Source organism: Pteropus vampyrus, unplaced genomic scaffold (genome assembly GCF_000151845.1).
Source record: "Pteropus vampyrus isolate Shadow unplaced genomic scaffold, Pvam_2.0 Scaffold8, whole genome shotgun sequence".
Lineage (NCBI taxonomy): Eukaryota > Metazoa > Chordata > Mammalia > Chiroptera > Pteropodidae > Pteropus > Pteropus vampyrus.
Genome location: NW_011888789.1, coordinates 3386308 through 3393941, shown reverse-complemented (window position 1 = coordinate 3393941; position 7634 = coordinate 3386308).

The following is a 7634-nucleotide window of genomic DNA, read 5'->3' as shown; positions in this document are numbered from 1 at the left end:
TAACAGGCTTGTTGTAGGATTCGCACTTGATTTGGGATGTTTAAGGTATTGTTCAAAGATGCACACTCTGAATTGGGTGCTGTCAGAAAGTGAGGACAATTCTATGATTAGGTATCTTAATAATTTTAATGTAAAAGGCAGGAGGAACGGGGTGGCATTAAAGGTCAAATGGCGACAAATAACAGCCACTTAAATTAGCAATGAGAGGGAGAAGTAGACTATTTGTGAGTTGAGCTTGGGCAGTTTTTGCTTTTGTCTGTGCCCAAATGTGATTCGGGAATGGCCTAGGTTTTGTCTTGCTCCATCGTGGTCACAGACTGAACGTTTCTGGTTTGGGTTCTTTAAAATTGTCTATGTTCAACTGGAGAAAATCTCTAATCGCCAGACCAGCTACCTCCAGTTGACAGCAGTCAGGGAGTGTTTTTCTCTTTTTTTGATGCATAAATCTACATGGACATTCTTGTACAAATCTTTTTGTGGACTCGTGAGTTCATTTCTCTTGAATAATACCTAGGAGTAGAATGTTCATAGTGTAGGTGCATACAAAACTTCATAAGTGTTTTTTCTCCAGTAATGTATAAAAATTCCAGATGCTTCACATTCTCAACACATAGTGTTGTCAGTTTTTTAATTTTATCTATCCTAATGAGTATAAAGTAGTATCTCATTTTGGATATAATTTGAATTTCCCTGATGATGAATGAGATTGAGCATCTTTTCAGATGTCTATTGGTCATCTACATATCCCATTGTCAATTTTCTCTGCTCAAGCCCTTTTCAAATTAATTCACCAAATATTTACTGAAAACTTGCTATCTGTCGCACATGGTACAAGGTGCTGGAAATACAAGGCAGAATAAAATGCCTACCTCTTGAAACTTGCCTTCTATTAGAAGGAAACAAATATAACTCAATTAATTTCCCAGTAAATCACCTAATTATAATTATGCTAATTGATATAAGGGTGAATTTCAGGGATCTGAGCACAGATTTAAGAGATCTGAAAATCTTTCTTTGAGACTGAATGGTTTGAACTGCTATCTGAAGGGTAAATAGAAACGAATTAAGCAAAGAGGAGAGGAACATTCTAGGTAGAGACAAAATATATCTTTATAGTCAAGTGGACCTCCATCAAAGGATGAAGAATTCGAAGAAGGTAAGGAGCCCAGTGTGGGTGGAGCACCAATAGTCTGTAGTTGATAACGCTGAAGCCCAGGGAGAAGCAAGAGCATGCAGAGCTTTCTAAGGCACACTGTTCATGTTTAGCTTTCTTCTAAGAACAAAGGAAAGCTGCTAAACAGTTTGAAGCAGAGGACTGACAATTTGTTGTTATTTAACCTATCTGTCTGCAACCCAGATAAAGAGATTGGTGGAGAAGCCACAGCAGTTGTACAGAGACCAGATAGGAAGCTATTTCCCAGAAACTCAGGAAAGAGGAAACTGGTATCCTGAAATTGATTGATAAGGTGGAGATGGAGTGTAGTAGATAATTTTGAGAGACAGAAGGTAAAATTGACAGAACTTAATGATTGAGTAGGTTTGATTGTGTCAAAGATAAATTGTCAGGAGTGAGAATTTTCTGGTATAAGTGGATATATGCTCATATTGTTTATTAAGAGGGAATATGGTAACTGTTAAGTTCGTGAGGGAATATGGTAACTGTTAATTTTGTAAGGGAAAATGGTGAGTAGTGAGTCTGAAGCCTAAACTTACTAGTTAACTGTCAGATCACTTCCCTTTTCTCTCTGGGCACATAGCTAACTCCATTTCCCAGGGTTTTCTGAGTTACATGTAGGTACATGGCTGAGTTTTGAAATTTGGGCCACTTTCTAGTCGATAATGTTACCACAGACTCAAAGGGTCTCTGTGCCGCTACACATCCAAGCCAGATAAGATAGAAACAGGAGATTGTAGGAAAGAAAGTAGAGGTTTATCTAAGAAATTGGCACCAAGCCCAGAGCCACAGGTGAACTAGTGCTCTCAAAAACCTGGCTTCCCCATGGTCTCTAGTGGCTAGATAAAAGGGAAAAATCATTAACCACGGTTACTATGGGAGTTGAGGTTGTGGGCTCTACTGATTGGTCAGGGCTCACGCAGTGGGGAGTTGATCATGGCATCAGGTCCTGATGGCACTCATGGCCCTGTTCTGTCCGGTATCTAGGGGGTGCCGTACATGGGGCTGTTCTGCTTTCAAGAGTCTAAACCTGAAATACAACTGACGCCAAGGTGTTATCTTCGTTTGACTAAAACCTAATTTGGTTTGAGGTTCAGTCATTGTATCTTGGTCATGACTGATAGACCTAAAGCTTTATTCTTAAATGAGTTTGACATTGACCAGAACCTAATGTCCTAAGGGCTTAATAATGAAAAAGAGTGGACATACAATGTATGTACAGGTAGGAGGATCTAAGGGAGAGAATGCGAGTCATAGTTCTATTAGGCTAAACAAAGCTACCTTGGATTTAAGCAAAATCCATGCTAAAGAAATGAAATTCCCATGCAGTTACAATTACTACCACACAATTCAGTCTCCTCTATTTCTGGTGGCTGAGTGAGGAAGATAAATGGACGCTTCTGAGGGCGAGAAATAAAAATATGTCATGTAAAGGTATTGAGTCTTTAGGATTGGTTTATTCAATTTTCAAAATTGATATATAATCGACATGTAACATTATTAGTTTCAGATATAGAACATAAAGATTCCATGTTTGTATATTTTGTGAAATAATCACCACAATTAGTCTAGTTAACACCCATCACCACACAGTTACAAGTTTTTATTTTCTTGCGATGAAAGGATTATTTTTTAGCAGTGATGCTATTTAAAGTACCAGCAATTACATACATTATCTCATTTAATCCTTGTAACAACCTTATAAGACAAATAAATTTCTCACATACAAAGCAATCTGAAGTTTAGAGAATTTAAGTGATTTGCTCTAGGTTTTTCTTCCCAATGCAGTTGTTTCATGGTTTTTTAACTTGAAGAGATTTTAACTTGAATAGGTGGACTCTCGTTTTCTGGATGGCTATCTCATGTACTCATGGAAGCAATTCTGATTGATTGTGATGAAATTTTAACTAGTTATTCAGTGCCAAAAGCCCAGTATTTACTAATTTTTTTAATTGTCAATCCAGAAACCTGACACATCTCCATTTTCCTTGATCTTCTGCTCCTGACATCCACAGATGCCAATAGTGTTGCAAAAACTTAAGAAGTTCTATTTCATCAAAGTGTGGAATAGCTTGTTTCCAGAAGATTATCATTTCTCACTTTATAAATAGCATCCAGCAAACTATTGTTCTGGAAAACTTATAAAAGTGTATAGGAAGAAAAATTCAGAGTTCTTAATGTTTTAGTGTTAGTCAGGCAGGTATGAGATAAATTCTTTGTGCAACTCCTAGGATCATAAGAGGAAAAATGAATGAAAATAAGTTGATGAGAAAAAAAGTAAATTGGAAATAAGATGTATATATCTTATTACATATATCACACGCATTCTCCAAATTTTAGTGGTTCGAAGTTAGAAAAAAAGAGAAATAGTACCTGTTTTCTCTACAACATGCATAGCAAAAGTCGTGAGCTCATGTCCATAAAAGTGTTATAAAATAGAAAAAGTGAGAACATTTTTTGTTATTGGTCTTTAATAAATTGTCACTGCATTTTAAAGATAAAAACACCTTTCAATGGTATGGTCATGTAATCCCTTTAATTAACAATGAATTTAGCAACACATTATTGTCTGTTATGTGCCAGGAATTAAGAAAAAAATCTGAATCCTCATGAGTATACAGTTTAGTGAGAAAAAAGAGTCAATAACAAATAAACCTATGAATATATACCAGGCCAAAAGGTATAAAGTGCTATTTGAAAATAAAGCGAAAAAGGCAGATAGACAGGTACGAGTCACTTTTTTTTTATAGGGTTGTGAGGGAAAGTTTAACCGAGGAGACATTTTGAACAAAGAAGAAAAGGAAGGGAACTTACAGATATCTCGAGGAAAAGCATCTCAAGAAGAGCAAAGAACAGTGCAAAGGCCCAGAAAGAGGAGAGTTCTAAATGTGTATGAGAAACAAAGACATGGTGCTGGGGGCAAATTTAGAGCTGTAGGAGGAGATGAGTTAAGAGAAGAATGGGAAAAGAAGTCCACGGATAAAACTGGATCTTACGTGACTTACTCTCTCAACTCTTTCTGGTCGTATATGTATATACATATTTATGTATATATATGAACATATATATGTATATATACACATATTTGAATTTTTTAATTTATTAAATTTATTGGGGTGATACTGGTTAGTAAAATTATAGCGGTTTCAAGTGTATAATTCTGTATATTGCATTGTGTGTTCACCACCCAAAGTCAAAATCTCCCGTCAGTGTATTATTTGACCCCTTTTGCCCTTTATACCTCCCCCACTCTCCTTTCTCTCTGGTAACCACCATACTGTTGTCTGTGTCTATGAGTTTTTGTTTGTTCATTTGTTGCTTTCAGTTTTATATCTCACACATGAGTGAACTTATACGATTCCTGACTTTTCCATCTGACTTATTTCGTTTAGCATCATAGTCTCAAGATTCATCCATGTTGTCACAAGTGGCAGTATTTCATCTTCTCTTTGGTCTGATCTTAACTCAAATGTTACTTTCTCAGTAACACTGAGTTACCTTCTCATAACGATTCTGAAGATTCTCCACCTCAGCCCAACCCTGCAAATTCCCTGAGTATCTTACATGATTTATTATTCTCCATAGCATTTATCTCAAAAATACCTTACATCTTATTTATTAGTATTTGTCTCCCTGCATCAGAATATAAGCCATAAAAGGGCAAACATTTATTACATTTTATTTAATGCTATATCTCAATGCTTAGCAGGATAATTGGCTGTAGTGGAGGCATGCTCAAAAACTAAGCATTGGATTTAGCAATCTGGAGGACATTTTCGTAAAGTGCTAAGTCTGAGGAACTGATTGTAAGGAGTATGAGATAACATGATAGGTGAGTAACTGGAGGTGATTATACGTCTCTTTCAAAGAGATATGCTATAAAGGAGAACAGAGAAAGAGGGTGGATGTATAGAGATGAGGAATCAAGATAGAGTATTTGGTTCTTATTGTTTGCTTGTTTTAAGATTGGAATAAGCCATTAGAGAGTGAAAAATTGATGATTCAGAAGAGATTGAAGAGAGGAAAAATTTCCTAGAGTGATGCCTACCCTTGAGTAGGTAAAAGGAGATGAGATTCAGAATATATCGAGTGTATTTGGCCTGAGAAACATTTATCCATATTAAAAGGAGAAGAATCAGAGATTAACACAGATTAATAGACAAGTGATGGGAAATTACAGAAACATTCTTCTGATTCTCATTTCTCTCAGAATTAGAAAGCAATTTCTAACTCTCTGAATGAAAAGAAAGTGCTGGAAGTTTGATAAGAAAAAGCTGTGATATAGTAGCCATCAGGAGAGGCAGAATATGAATGCTCTAGGGCAGGAGTCAGAAAACTGTGGCCCTCAGGCTAAATCTGGGTCACCATTTGTTTTTGCAAATGAAGTTTCACTGGAACACAGCTAAGCCTATTTATGTATATATTTCAACTATTGCTCCTGCACTATAAGGGCAGAGTTAAGAAGTTGCCTCAGAGACCTCATGGCCCATAAAACCTAAAATATTCACTATGCGGTCTTTCACAGAAAAACTTGCTAACCCCTCCCTGTTTTAGAAAAATGGAGTAAATTTATTGATAGCTCTGACAGCTCACTTAAACTTAGGTGAGGTTGGTCAGCCTGGGCATGTGTTTTTCTCCAAGCATGCTTAGTTACCTAGGTTCAGATGTGAACAGATAGATGACTTAAACCAGGGCTGACATTTTACCGTGTGAGTTTAAGGAAGATAGAGGGTCAAAGGTACTGAGGATTTGCCAAGGGAGTGATTGCATGGTTGACCATGCAATATAAGCTAGTTACTGAGGGACCTGAGGACATAAGGGGAATGAAGAGCTGAAAAAATTGGGAGATCAATAGCTATATAGTCCCAATGAAGTAAGTAAGCTAGAAAGGTGGCAAATGGAAGTTGGAAATGGAATGCATAACATTTAGATTATGCATTGTTTGCAGTTACTAGAAATTATGAGGTCGAGAGATTGAGAGGCTGGAGTGAGGCAGGAGGCAACGATACTGGAGAGAAAACAAGTAGGGACCTCTGTCACTGACTTGTCGGGATGTTTACATTAATATCTGAAGTCTCCACTTGGCTTAGCGGAAATCTCCATTCCTGTTACTTGAAGCATTAAGTTTATACTTGCTATAAAAATCAATAGGTACTCTATTTGTGGAAATATAGAAGGTACCTGATGATTCTTGGATATCAGGTAGTGGAAATTAAAAAATCAGGGGGAAAATCTTAAAATTGTGTGGACTCGTATAAATACCATGTGTTTAAAATGTGGTTTTTATATTATTTGCATTTGTTACATTGTAATCTCTAATCTACTTGGTGTACTATTTGCTGGGTATAATCCAGTTGCTTGGAAATAATAATTATTTTAAAACCATAAAGATGTCATTCAGGAAAATTGTCTTATTAAGCTTCATCCACATAGCAAGGACACTCAGTTCTCATTCAGGAGGTTGCATTTTCTCTCAAAGACCTGATCCTGTCCTGCTCAGAAATAAAGTACTAAGTAAGACAATAAACACAGTAATAACTGTGAACATTATCTATATAGAGAAAAGCAAATATAGTTTGCTCAAAGTCTGGAAAACTTTGTGTTGTATTTCTGGATCATTCAGGCTAGAGGTGATTGGGAAGATAAGATGGAGGCAGTTATTCTAGCTCGTGTTAAAATAATCTGCTGGACCATTCCAGTATTCCTTAAATGATGTTTGCATTACTTTAAATTCATTTCTTCTTTCTGGGAATCCTCTCCCTTTACTTATTAAAGGGTAGGTTGACATCATACCTTTCTCAGTATTGGATTGGATTACACTATAAGTATTGGATTGGATTACACTATAAGTATAGTGATTGGATTACACTATAAGTATGCTATATAAAATTTCAAGTGCAGATTAACAAATTTTATATAAAGATTAATTGATGTCAATAAGAAAATTCCCCCAAATTAGAAATATGCCAATTCTAAATGCTCATTTGTTAGAAAGCACAAAAGTACATCATGTGTATTTTTATCAGATTACATGGGTGAACACTCCCTGACATGTCCAGTAAAAATGGAAATGTTAATTTATTTATGACAACTTGTGTAAATCTTTCTGAGAAGAAAAGGATATAACAAAAATAACAATAAAACAGATCTGATCCATACAGGCACATAATTAGTGTCCTAAATGACAAACTAGGCAGCGCCTCTGCTCCATCATCAGCACATTCCTTTCACTATTACCCCTTTCAGTCTACATGACAGTTCAGAGAGCTCGACTCATCAAGTTGGGTTTGTCGCGGGATACCACATTATCGTCATGGTGGCCCCCAAGAGAAAACAAGAATTGTTGAAATGAATAAAAGATAGATTAAAACACATTTCTAAAAGTCAAAAAATGTTCTCATTTTCTACTAAGAACAGCAATGTTAGGCAGCCAAGCAGATCAGCTCCTCCATTGTCCTGT